The following is a 14,483-nucleotide window of genomic DNA, read 5'->3' as shown; positions in this document are numbered from 1 at the left end:
CACTGGATCTCAGCAACACGCACTACTGTCCACTTATTCCTGGCTGTGAGGAGCTGAATGTCTGTGTCCCCCACCCACAGACTCATTTGTTGAAATGCTAATCCCCCTAATTAGGAAGTGGGTCAGGAGAGTAAGCCTCTAATTAATGGGAGGGTCTTTTTTTTTTTTCTTTTTTAACATTTTATTTGAGGGAGGGACTGAGAGACAGCAGGAGGGGTGAGGGGCAGAGGGACAAGCAGACTCCCTGCTGAGCAAGGAGCCTATCGCAGGGCTTGATCCTGGGACTCCCAGATCCTGACCCCAGCCAAAGTCAGATGCTTAACCCACCGACTGAGCCACCCAGGCGCCCCGGGGAGAGTCGTTGTTGAAGAGATCCGCGAATTCTCTTGTCTCTACTTACACCTGAGGACGTAGCAAGAAGATGGCATCTGTGAACCGGAAAGTGGCTCCTTACAAGACCCCAATTCATCTGCCAGTGCCAGCACCTTGATCTTGGACTTCCAGATAGTGAAGAAGTAAATGTTTGTTGTTTAAGCCACTCATCTGTGTATTTTTGTTATGGCAGCCTGAAGGACTAAGACACCGGCCGCTAATGATTCGCAGCCAACTACACAGGGCAGGGAGTGGTGAGTAGGAAAACTACTCCGCTCACAGCCTCTGGAGTTTATCCAGATCCCGTTCCCTTTCCACGCCGTATTCAGGGCTTTCTTGTTGCTCCCAGTCCCATGCTCAGCCTTTGTGTTCCATCCAGCTGGCTGAGATGACAGCAAGGCTGTGCTCACTCTCCGCCTTTCTCTAAGCTCTCTTTCTGCAGGTCTACACTCCGCAGGTCTACACTCTGCAGGCAGAGGACACACCGGTGAGAGCCTCTTTTAAGCTTTACCCTTGAGGGTGGTTGAAAGATTTGGATTTTCCTTACCCAAAGTGTGTGCCTTGGCAGCTGAGATGTGAGGCTCTCTCTAGCTCATGAAAGGAGGAAGGGAGTAAGAATAACACGTAAAGGTGGAGAGCCTTCCTCGAAGTAGATGGGCAAGAGTTGGAAGAAGATAGAGGGAGAGGAAGCGACAGGTGGCTGTGCACTTGGGAGACGCTGGCTGAAGTGTCCATAGCTATTCTGAAAGAAGTGGAAACAACCAGCAAAGGAAACTACCCAAGGACAGGACTCTCCGGAGAAGAACAAAGAAGAGACAGAAGAGGTCCCAACATGAATTCCACAAAAGTGTGCTCTTGACCTCACACGAATGACAATGATGGGGTGGAGCGTCTGGGAAGGGCTCCTCAGGAAGAAGGGACAGAGAAGCAGTGGTTACCCTGCATTCTCTTCCCCTGTGTATTATCTTCTAGTTGGTTTGGGAGAGGTAGTGTATATATCAGGTACAAGTATTTATCTGAAAAAGGAAAGAAAAGCAGAAAAGCTTCAAACAATACCCACCATGCACTACTTTAAATATAAAGAAATTAATATTAATTTCTTTATATTTAAAGTATTAATGAGTTGGGCTACTTGTCAAAAGAAATTACTCAACACTGAGTGCCTTCTAGGAGCACACACTGTGGGGAGCCATGCCCGTACTGAACAAAGTAAGTGATTCAAAACTATTGAAATAAAAGTAAATCAGACATGGTTCTGAACACGTGTAATTTCCAAATTACAGATTTATAATTTGAATTATATTTTTGTGCACACCCAGATTTATACATTGGGACCATCAGCTTGCCCGGAATTGGCAGTAATTTGTGGTAGTCAAAAAATATAAGGCCCCTGATTTCCTCATTTTTTATCTATTGCTATATTTCTTCATTTTCTACTGAAAGAACATCTATAATAGTGACAGAGAGTTGTTTCCAGCTATAAAATATATTCCTTTAAATGAAGTTTTCCAAATCGTCCTGATCTTGGTAAGGTTTAGGGCTCTTCCACACATTTCTGATAGAAAGGGAAACAACCTTTTAGAAGGAAGATTTAGCAAATTGAACCAATAGTTTCAAAGTATCCATTTCTTTTGATCCAACAGATTCACTTCTAGGGTATTATCCTATGATTATAAACACTTAAGAGGAGGATATTTATCACAACAGTATTTATAAATTTGAAAGCCAAAACCTTCAAAATAATGGATTAGTTAAGTTATATCACATCAAAATGATGGAAAATATTCAATTAATATTGAATAATATTGGGAAATGCTTATGATATAATGTTACTAGTCAAATAGAACAGAGCAGAACAATCCATAATCTCTCTACGTAAATAAATACGGGAAGAGGTTTGCCAAATGTTAGGATAGTTCTCTCTGGGTGATGGTATTATAGATAATTTTAATTTTTTATGCTTTTTTTATTCTCAAAAATTTCAGCAACAAGCATGCATTACTTTGAAAATCAGGGGAGAAATTTAAAAGTTATTTTTAACAAAGATTCTGCTTCAAAAGTAGCCTACAATGAAATAAAAATTAAAATGAAATTGAAGAGGGCGACAAAAATCAGGAACTTATTTAGCAAATAGGTATTGAGCCCATCCTGTATAATTATGTCTTGAGAGTCTTCCATGTGTCAGACAGATCTAGAGATACAGGGTTAGATTGCTTGAACTGCTTTACTCTCATATTACAAATACAGTCATATCTCTTTGTTTTTTTTTCTGATTAATCATTCGAGCATGTGTCTACTTGTGTTTGCCGCTGCTGCCAAGCCGTATGCAGTCCTGGAGCTTTTGTGCAGTAATTCAAGGAGTGGTACTCATTTCTTTCATCTGGGCTTCCACATCCAGAGATTGGCAGACTTGGTGTCTGAGCAGCCTCCGATGTCACGGCTTCTACCGCCCTGGTTTGCGGCAGACGCTGGGCCCACGGGGTGCGGTGCTGGCCCAGTGCTGCTCGAGACCCTTCTGCAGGCCACCGTGGTTCGGTAGGGCAGGACCCAGGAGCCCACTGTCTCCAAGAGTGCGGCGTGCCGGGCTCCATCCTCCCGCATTTCACAAACACAGCCCCTCTCAAGAGCCACCTCTGTGCTGGCCTCGGTCACCTGCAAACGTCAAGTCACCCCGCCCCCCATCCCGGGGTCCAGCCATGACAGTGGCTCTTTTTCCGACTACTTTTTGATAGCTTTTAATCTTATTTTACAGTATCTTTTCTGGGTCATTTTTCTGAGTCATTCTTCTCATTCCTGTTCTTCCGAGCTCTCGGGGTGCCCGGCAGCCGAGGGTCCCTTGTGTGAGGACTGTTTACGTGGTGGCGAAGGTCCCGTGGCAGGCTGCCCAGATGCTGGCGACCCAGAGCCTCTGCGCACCAGGGCCGTTACACAAGGCCCCTCTGTGTGCCTGGCTCTCGTCCCTCACTCCTACTCACGCATACTGTAGATGGGTAGGAGTTTGGAAGAACTGAATGCTCCACCTTCCTTGTAGGCCAAGGTCAAGAAGAGGCAGGTTACTCCCGAGGTGGCATTTCTCAAGCAAGAAAGGACCCTCAGACGCAGGTGCACAGTCGGGGGACAATTAAGAGGCAGGAAAAGGTGTTGTGGAGAAGTCTGGACGGTCTGGACTTCCCACACAGCACAACAGTCTAACAACCAGAAGTCCTGTCTGAGAAAAAGGTGGGAGCATCAGGCAAGGAAGGAGACCCTACCCCGCCCCGCTCCCACCCCCGCCCGGCCCCTCTCCCACTCCTGCCCTCCGGCTGCCTGCGGTGGTCTGACTGCCGCTCACTCTGAGGGCTCTGCGGGCAGCGCGGCCTCGCTCTAGCCTCCCACCTCCCCCTTTGCCTTGCATCCCACTGCTTCCACTCACTTCCCCTCCCTGCCCGGCACCCAGCCCTGTCCTGACGTCTGAGGTTATCTCCTGGAGGAAGAAGGTCATGGGCACGGGGCGCGGGGGTGTGGGCGCTGCCGCGTGCTCCTTTCCCACAGAGGTTCAGACCGGCAGATTATGCATTTGTTCAACAGTTAAGCACCCGCTGAGGCACACACACTAAGCCTACGTGCTGCAGAGGGTTTAAAAAATAATAATAAATGCTCCGCCCTAGTTCCTGCTCTAGGAAGGCGGCGAGAAGTGCAAAGGAGTCTCTGCTCCACATGGAAGCTCTCCCTGGTCACACAACGGAAAGCACCGTGGTTCTGCCTTGGATGGGGCAGAGGGACAAACATCGTGAGGCTGACAAGAAAGTGACAACTGGACAGGTCTTGCAGGACAAATTTCCTAGACAGGAAAACTCTAGGAGTACAATCTCTCCCAGCAAGTGTGGGGGGAGTGAAATAGCAGGACGGGTGAGCAGGGAATTAGGGCAACAATTTTAAGATGAAGCGTAACTGGTTCCAAATGACTTGAGGCCAACACGTAAAGAGGGCAGAGGCGGAAGGAAAGGTTGCAAGACCGAATTCTGCCCACTGGCTGGTGTGGACCGGACCCTGTCACTGTGGTTCTCGCTTCGGCGAGCTCAGGGGTCCACTGGTAGGGTTAGGCCTCAGGTTCGTAGGTACAGCTGGGAAGAGGGATGAGGGATGTGATTGAAAGGGAAGCAAGGCTTTTTGTTGTCTTTTTTTTTTTTTAAGATTTTTTCATTTGAGAGAGAAAGAGCAGGAATATGTGTGAGTGAGGGGAGGGGGAGGGGGGAGAGAATCTCCAGCAGACTCCACACTAAGCATGGAACCCACGCAGGGCTCGGTCCCACAGCCTTGAGATCGTGACCTGAGCTGAAGCCAAGAGTCAAATGCTTAACCGACTGAGCCACCCAGGTGTCCTGGGGGGTGGGGGTGGGGGGCTCTGAAGTGCTGGCAAGGCACTTATACAGATGTTCACATTGTCATAATTTATTGAACTACATATTTCTGGTTTTAGTACTTAATGTGTGTTATATTTCTCAATTGGAAAAAAAAAAAAAAAGATCAAGCTGGGTAATTTCTAGAAAATGCCATTCCAGGGCTCAGACATTCTGATTGAGCAGGCCTGGGCTGGGACTAATGAATCTGCATTTTTTATTTTTTATTTTTTTTAAAAGATTTTATTTATTTATTTGACAGACAGAAATCACAAGTAGACAGGGAAGCAGGCAGAGAGTGACGAGGAAGCAGGCTCCCTGCTGAGCAGAGTCCAAAGCGGGACTCAATCCCAGAACTCTGGGATTGTGACCTGAGCCGAAGGCACAGGCTTAACCTACTGAGCCACCCAGGCGCCCCATGAATCTGCATTTTTTAAACAATTATGTTAGAGGATCAAAGGCAAAAGGGACCCTTAGACCATGCTTGAGAATGCTAGGGCTGTCGGGGAAATGACCCAAAAGGTTTAAGCAAGATATTAAGAATGGAGACTTGCCTGTCTGCAGGTGCTAGCCGAGGGAGAGGCAGAGGTTGAGGCTGGTCTCCCTCTTACATCCCATAGGACTCACAGGTCCTGTGTCCCATCCATCTGTGTTTTGAAAGAGATGTAACAAATAAGGTGCCAGCAGTTTCTAAGTACTGAATGTATTTTTTGAGATCTGGTTTCTTAAGTATGAAAATTTTGACCCCCTTCCAAGCACATTATAATAGTCAAATTTAAGGCATGGAAGAAGCCCTTATGATAAATACTGTAGGGCAAGGAGCAACTTTCTAGAATTTAAGTGGATGCATTCTCAGCCTGTGAGTAATTATGTTCTAATTATGTTCGTTCAGCTCCTGACCCACCATCATTATGGCATGTGCTTAGTGATGGCTGAGTTGCATGGATACAGCTAAGTTCCTTTTCTTCTGCTCTTTTATAATCAGGCGGATATTTTTGTGACATAAAGCAACCAGCATGGTATTCTTCCCAACCCTTCTCCCTACAGGAAAAAAATGGCAGATTTTGTTGCAAAGTTGTTTTTTCTTTGGTGTTCATGGAGTTGGAAAGAAAAAGGGGAAATTTTACTTGGCCTTAAACAGAAAATGGGAAAATTTAAAAAGCTGAGACAAAACTTGCACATATTTTTTTCCTCATAATGGAAGTACCAAAGAAATACCACAAGTTTTTTAATTGTCACAGTTATTACTTCTTTGTAACTAGAGTGCATCCATTCATTGGATTAGCAAAAATTGTGAAGGATGACAACACAACCTGTTGGCTTGGATTAAAACGTAGGAACTCATCTACTTCTGCTAAGAATATAAATTGGAGGGGCATCTGGGTGGCTCAGTGGGTTGAAGCCTCTGCCTTCGGCTCAGGTCATGATCCTAGGGTCCTGGAATCAAGCCCCACATCGGGCTCTCTGCTCAGTGGGGAGCCTGCTTCCCCCTCTCTCTCTGCCTGCCTCTCTGCCTACTTGTGATCTCTGTCAAATAAATAAATAAAATCTTTAAAAAAAGAATATAAATTGGAGCAATAACTTTGCCTAGCAATTGGCAGTGTTTAGTCAAGTTAAAGATGTGCATACTCTTTGACCAGAAATGCTCACTCTTGGGTGTATTCTGAGATTATCCTAAGGAGTTATGTGCCTGCGGAGATTTGTACAAGAATATTCACAGCAGCCTTGATTGCAATTTTAGTAAAAAGAAATTGGAAACTGCATACATTAGATGAACAGAAGAATTCATGAACAAATTGTGATATACTCATGGAGAGGGTATAGTGTGAACATCAATGAAAGAGATCTACACACGTCTCTGGAAGGTTCTCACAAATATGATAGTGAGAAGCACATGCGGGTGACAATGTGCAGTATAATGCCATTGATACCCAGGTTAAAACTTGTGAACACTGTTGTTGTGTGGGAAATCGCCTTTGCACAATGGAAGTCTTTAAGTACAGTAACAAGCAAGCTAGCCAGGAGATCTCAAAATAGAAAGGCTTACAGGTCAAAATGAGATGCTTAACTCACAGGATGTATTAAATTGATTGAAAACACACAGCAAGAAGCAGGGTGAAAAGATCGGTTAGGTTAATACATTTAAAACACAATGTAGGCAGGTGGAAGGATGGCACCGCCTGGTCCCCAGTCCCTTCTGCCTTCCTTGCTAAGGGTATGTTTGCAAGGACCGGAACTGAGATTTGCACAAAGTGGACCCTTCCCTCAGAAGGTGTTTGTAGTCAGAACACACGGTTGCTCTATAGGCTTGGAATCAAGCGCTTCTGCTTGGAGCTCTAGCTCCCACACAGGCCTGGGATGCTGTGGATTCTGTGTTGCATTCCTTGTGCAGAGGACTTGAGGAGCCAGTGGTTGCCTAAAGTCAGAAATTGTTAATAGCAAATGCCTCATGTTCCTCATGTATCTTCAGTAGGTCATGAATAGTTGATGATTCATGGCCTCATATATATTTATGTATCATGACTATTGGGAGTCTCTTATTTTTTCCATCCTTTTCTAATTATGTTCGTTAAACAAATGCTCCACTTTCTCTGAGTCTAGCATATCTCATAGGTTACTAACTTACTTCTTCTCATTTAACATATACGACAAATTTTGCCCGCCTCTTAAGCCGTTTGCTTCCATTCTTCATTTCATTCTTCTTCCTGTGTATTTGCTTCTCTTATTTTCTACACCGGAATCAAATTTCTTAAATAATTCAGCCAACACACATTATAAGTAATGTGTAGTATGGTTAAAACATAAAGACCCCCCATGCTAATGGGGAGAGTAACCCCCAATGCTCTTTCTTAATATGGATGGGGGCTATATGGGTATTTATTATGTTATTCTTCATAATTTTTCATATTTGCACTTTTTCCAAGTAGATTTTAAGAAAAGCTTGAAATTGTAAATACTGGTGTCTTACATGTACTAGATACTTGATACCATTTTGATTTTGATAAAGCTAAAGAACTAGGGCTAACTGAATTGGTGCGCCATCTTTCTATAGCTTGTGCAGCCATGTATTTCCGACAATATTTGTCAAGTCTGCACTATTTGCAAGGAAAACACCGCTGTAGTTGACATGGAGGATAAACTTTTGAGTAAAACAAAATCCTCACTTCAGAGCAAAAATAAGAACAATACACGCATAGCGTAAGTGACTTTAGAAGTAGCAGTTGGGGTGGGTCTGAGTAGGTGGAGCTTCTGCCGGAGGAAGACCGGAGAGAGGTGACCTTCAGTCTGTGCCTTGAAAGGGGTAAGCATTGGGGCCCTGTGTGGCTCAGTTGTTAAGGGTCTGTCTTCGGCTCAGGTCATGATTGCAGGGTCCTGGGATTGAGTCCCACATTGGGAATCCTTGCTTAGCAGGGAGTCTGCTTTTCCCTCTGCCACTCAAGAATTTTGATTTTTTTCCCCTTGTAATCTATATAGTCAGTTTACTCTTTGGTGACCACCTTTGCCACACATGACAGTGACCGTAAATCTGATTCCTGATGAAACAGCTGGACGGTTTGAGGATCGAGTTTTGATGTCTGGGAAGACAGAGACAAACGCTCATCCCTGCTTGTTTTGAGGTTTATCAGGGTAGTCTGGCTAAAGCTCGTTATCAGAGAAGAATAATGAAGCCCTGATAAAATTATCTTTAGGAACGGGCTGAACAAAGTTGGTGTCCTGACTTACACTAAGGGCCTAGGCGTTATTGGAGAAAGCCTGGCACACAGCTAAGCTGGAAGCTTCTTGGGCCACAGCCCCCTGCACCCCAGCCCAATGTGTGCGTACGCGAGGGCCACGAAGAGAGCTATAGGTGCAGAGCCCCGTCTCAGACCCCACCAGCATCTGATCACGGGTATGCCCACACCATGCACTGTGACCTGGTGAAAGGGTCTAAACCAATTTCTTCCAGACCCTGCACTGAAAATATAACTCAGCCTTATCCACCTTTGGGCAAGCCCGTGGGGCCTTTAGACAATTTGGGATGAGACTATATTAGATTTTCCACTGACAGAGAAAGGAAGGATCTAAAACATTAAAAAAATATAAAAATTATAACTATGGCAATAAAATGGTTTTGTGGATTCAGTCACATCATATTAGTCTACTATCTAAATATTCTGCAATAAATATGTGTTAATTTGTAATCAGATGAAAGTTATTTCTCTAAATCCTATTCTGAACACCATATTCACTTAAAAATAGCGTGTGTTCTTTGATGCATCATCAATGTAAAAGTAGTCAAATATTAATATAAAGATTTAATCTTATAAAGTCAGTTGACATTGTAACTGATCACTGGCAGTGTCTAAGTAAGGCTTGTTTCCCTGTTGCTGTGCTATCAGTTGGAGAACCTGGTCCAAAGTTCTCCACGACCGACCACACTTGGCGGTGTACTTGGCGGTGTACTTCATGACGCATTCCACACAACCAGCAGAAGGAAGTTAAATTGCGTGTAATCCGTTTCACTGGGTTGGATATGTAAGCATCCTGAAAGACATTGTTTCTTCTTCCTCTAGAACCATGCAACACTCATCCAAAATCATCTAAAGAATTTTAGTCAGACCTTCAAAATGTTTGAGATTTTTGTAGCTAATCCTCATGCTTGGCTTCTTGAAATACTAACAAATAACATCGACAGAGTATTATTATTTCTTATTCAACACTGAGGTTTTCACGGAGAGCGATGTTACAGAAGACTGGGTCTTTCCACCAGCGTACGTCAGGGGAACACGGTACATCCTACTTACCCAACTTCTCCAGTAGATTGAAAGCTCCTAGGAGGCAGGGGCTCCGTCTCGATGGCTTTCAAGCCTTCAGCATTTGGCCTGATTCAGAATATGCAGCCGCCGCCCAATACACACTTGGTGAGTTACTGGTTTTTGAGAAGTGTCAGGCACAGCTAGGAGTGATCCTCCGCACCCCTCTGGACCAAAACCCCAGCTTGGACTTCTTGGATATGTGGTATGATTACTCCGGGACCTTTGCTTGAGAGTTTGGATAATTGGCCTTGATAAAAGGATTATGATGGTGCTTTGTTAAAGCACTCCTGAAGTCAGGGTTTTAGGAAAGACTGTCTGCTGCCTGTAGGAGGGGCGAACTTCAGGCCAAACGCCGGAGGCAGGCTGCTCTCCTGAGAGACTGGACCCCAGAGCCAGGAATCCTGCAGGAAGCCAGGAAACAAGCTCTCTCTCTTGTTCTCTTCTCTGCTTTTCTCTCTGTAATTTTATTTTTCTTTCCTTCTCTCTTTCTGCAGATGTTTTCACTGCCTCAGAGCACATGGCCCCGAACATTGCTAATCCACAACTCCCCAGTGCACAGACTGGGAGTGAGCATTTCTGTCCCAATTCCAAACTCCGTGACAATGACTCTGATCTGCCCAGCTCAGGCCAAGGAGGGACACTCTTCACCCAGTATTTTGTGTGATAGCAGGGCTGGGGGGAAAGGCATTACAAAACTGATTTTACTCTTTCTAAGGAAAAATATATGCTGCATACACTGTTAGCCAAAACCACGTTATACGTTGGGCTCTACCCTCTGAGGTTTCCTTCCTTTAAGGGGGAGAGCAGTAGCAGACAGGCCTTCCCCATCAAGCACATCTCTCTGGGCACCCAGAACCTTCTCCTAACCTCTGCGTTAAGGAGACCGTCCTCAAGATACTGCAGCATGATCCGCTGCCTCCAGTGCCTTCTGCAAGCCCTTTCGGGCGATGAAATGGGAAGAACCTAAAATGGAGTCAGTCATCAGCAGCCGTTCAGGGGTGTAAAAGGAGCCGTCCAAAGTCACTGAGCTCTGACACGCTGGGACACTGAGATTTCCATGACACCTGACCTCGCCACACAAGATGACCACCCCGGGGGAGGGCGCAGCTGACGGGGGTGGGGGGGGTGGGGGGGGACGACTGGTGGGCCTGTGGGCAGCCTGGCCCCCCAGAGGAGGGAAAGCACCGGGGTGGGGATGGAGGGAGCCCTCCTCCCTGCAGTCTGTTTCCCTCCTTACTGGGTTGGCACGCAGATCGAAAAACGCACGTCTGAATCTATTTCTGGCTTCTAAATGTGTGAAGGAGACACATAACTTTATTATCTTATTTTTGTCAAGTTAGAGACAGATGCCCCTAGAGCTTATGCTCTATAAGAAGTTCCTGTTCTTCAGGGCTGCATCTTTGGAAGGAAAAATCAAAGACAAATAGGACATCTCCTCTAAGTTTTCCAGACAAATATTAGCAATCGAAAGAAGAGAGAGATGGGGCACCTGGGGGGCTCCGTGGGTTAAGCCTCTGCCTTCAGCTCAGGTCATGATCTCAGGGTCCTGGGATCGAGTCCCACATCGGGCTCTGCTCAGCGGGGAGCCTGCTTCTCCCTCTCCCTCTGCCTGCCTCTCTGCCTACTTGTGATCTCTCTCTGTCAAATAAATAAATAAAATCTTAAAAAAAAAAAAAAGAAGAGAGTCACCGCAGGTAACTAATGGCAATGAAGGAAATAAAACCAGAAAGACTGTCGAAAAAAGGTTTTTTTTTTAAACTTTTAAAGGCAAAACAGTGAAGTGTTGATGTAATATAAATATGTTATTATTTGTTAAGTACCAAAAATACTGCAAGTATAAATAAACTTTTGAAATTAATGAGAAACATGTGAACACTTACAGAAATGCCCTTGCCAGAGGTGTTTGGAAATCTTCAAAGCTTAGCAATATCCTTTTATGAAGGATTGTCAGTCGGTAAATTAGGAATGGAATGAAAGAAATCTGGAAAAATAAAAACACATCGTCAATACAACATATATTCCTGGGAAAGGTGTTCATTCAACCGTAGTGCCTCACTGTTGAAGAAAATCTTACAAAACAGAATATGCTTATTCAGGAATGTTTCTGAGCACATACTATGTACCAAGCACTGTGCTAAGCAGGGGGATATACTGGTAAATAAGAAGGATCCTGTCCCTACATGCCTGTCCCTGGCCAGGCTTTGAGATGGCCAAGAGAAATATACTCGCCAAATCAAACAGCTGCGTAGAACCCAAGAGATCAGTTAGTCTGAAGTTCTGTTTCCTACATGAGGAAACCGAGGCCCAAAATGGTGAGTAAAACAGCCCGTGCCCGGCTTCTCGATTTCTGCCCTCTACAACACGATTTTGTTTCTAGAGCCTTCTACACTTCCCTGACTGTATGACATAGCAAACGTAGAGATTAATCCTTGCCAAAATCCTATCGACTTTGAATATTCCTATGCTTTTCTGAAAATGAAATGGAATCAAACAAACGAACAAAACTCCCGAGGTGCAATTTTCAATATAATCAAGTTTTTTGTTTCCTTTTGAAAATGTTAGCCATGTGACTCTTATTAGCACCAGAGACAGCCCCATTGTGTGATGGCGACCGTCTGCTTAGGATGCAGCCGGCGCACTCGGAGTATCAGAGGAACCGGCGCTCGGAGCCGACGTTGGTCAGGAAGGTCACCCCGGCAGGGAGATGCCGCTTGGGTCACAGGTCGGCGCGGCTCCTAAGAGGGACCCTCTGCATTTCCCACCTCCCCGTGCTCTAGCCCTCAGGGGACGACTGTGCGTCCTTGGGTCGTCTGGCCTGCAGCCATCCCGCACTGGGGGCGCAGCGCTCGCCACCCACGGGATGTTGTGACAGTCACTGGAGTGAATGCTCGGAAGTGCTCTGAGCGTGTCAGAGGAAGGTGCCGCATGGCTGCGCAAAGTCATTACACGCCCACAGGTACAGCTCCTTTTTATTAAAAAATATATTCTAAAGATGGTAATATAAAAGGGCATTTCTCAGGGTACATTTGAATGTGTGTTTCATTATGTTTGTTGCTCATGCTAACTTTTAAATTGATTATGTTTTTCAGATATCAACCTGATATCTAAAGGGAACCCATCATTAATTTGATGTCATGTCACCGTGTTTGAAAAAGAGAAGTGCTGTGTTCTCTAGAGACCCCCTGTCTGTTAATCTGTAACAAAACTGAATTTGGTCATAACTTCCTACCTGAATCTGAGTCCCTTGGCCATGGACTCAGATATGTTGGAAACACACGCTTGAGAACCCATTTGGCTGGACGAACTTGGATTGAAGCCTCAAGATTAAAGAGAAGAGAAGAATGAAAAAGAAAGAAAGAAACACAACTGAACACAAGCTAATACATGCAAATACCTGACAGCATCAGGTTGTCGGGGTGGGGTGGGGGCCAGCGACCTGAATAAACCATCACAGGCTAGTTTCTGTACGACTCACTTTGTTTTCCTTCTTTCCTCCATCCTTCCCTCCCTCCCTCCTTTTTCTCTTTCCTTCCTTCCTTCCTGTAACAGGTTTATTGACATGCAACTCACATGCCAAAAATTCACCCTTTCTAAATGTGAAATTCAGTGTTCTTAGTATATTGACTAAGTTGCACAGTGATCACAGATTGCACGACTTTTTCATCCGCCCAGAAAGAAACCCCGAATCCATCAACAGTCACGTCCCATGTCCCCTCTCTCAAGCCCTGGTAACTATAATCTACTTCCTGTCCCTGTGGAGTTTTCATAGCTTCTGTGGACTCTGGACATTTTATATAAAAGGAATCATATACTATGTGGCCTTTAGTGCCTGCCTTCTTGCACTCGTAATAATGCTTTCATGTTTCATCCATGGTTATTACTTTTTATGGCCAAATAATACTTCATTATGTGGATTTACTACATTTCATTCACCCGATCATCAGTTGATGGACATTTGGGTTGTTCCCCTTTTAAGCTATCTTGAATAACACCATTCCAGATATCAGTGTACAAGTTTTAGTGTGGATGTATGTTTTCAATTCTCTTGGACCTATGTCTGAAACCGGAATGACCAGGTCAGTGGTCCTCTGTGTTTAGCTTTTGAGGAACTGAAACTGTCCTCCAAAATGACATGTCATTTTACATTCCTCCCAACAAAGAATAGGGGTTCAAATTTCTCCATACCCTTGCCAAACCTTGTTATTGTCCAAATTTTGGGTGATGGCCATCCTAGTAGGTATGAAGTAGAATCTCATTCTGGTTTTGATTTGCCTTTCCCTAATGGCTAATGATGATGAACGCTCTTTCCATGTGATCATTGGTCGTATGTATATCTTCTTTGAAGAAATATCTGTTCAAGCCTGTTGCCTATTTTTAACTGGGGTATTTCTCTTTTTATTGTTGAATTTTAAGAATTCTTTATATATTCTGGTACAAATTCCTCATCAGGTGTTTTATTTACAAATATTTTTCCAATTCATGGGTTATCTTTTTATTTTCTTAAAGTTCAGCTCAAAAGTTCTTAATTTTGATGCTGTTCAATTATCTTCTCTTGTTGATGCTTGTGTTTTTGGTGTCATATCTGAGAAAATTCAAAATCACAAAATTTTATTCCTAATGTTTTCTTTTAAGACTTTTGTAATTTTAACTTACATTTAGATCTTCCGTCCATTTTGAGGTAATTATTCTATACAATTCGGAGTCAGCAACCAACTTCATTCTTTCACATGTAGATACCTAGCCGTCCCCTTGAATTGTCTTGGCTGGCTTTCTTGTAGAAATCAGCTGGCCGTAAATGTGACGGTTTGTTTTTGGACTCAGTTCCATTCCACTGATCTATACATTTATCTTTATGCCACTATTACACTTGTTTATTGAGGCTTTGCAGCAAATTTTGAAACAGGGAAGCATGAGACAATTTCTGCAAAAAGCGCCA

Source organism: Neovison vison, chromosome 3 (assembly GCF_020171115.1).
Source record: "Neovison vison isolate M4711 chromosome 3, ASM_NN_V1, whole genome shotgun sequence".
NCBI lineage: Eukaryota > Metazoa > Chordata > Mammalia > Carnivora > Mustelidae > Neogale > Neogale vison.
This window is presented reverse-complemented; position numbering follows the sequence as displayed.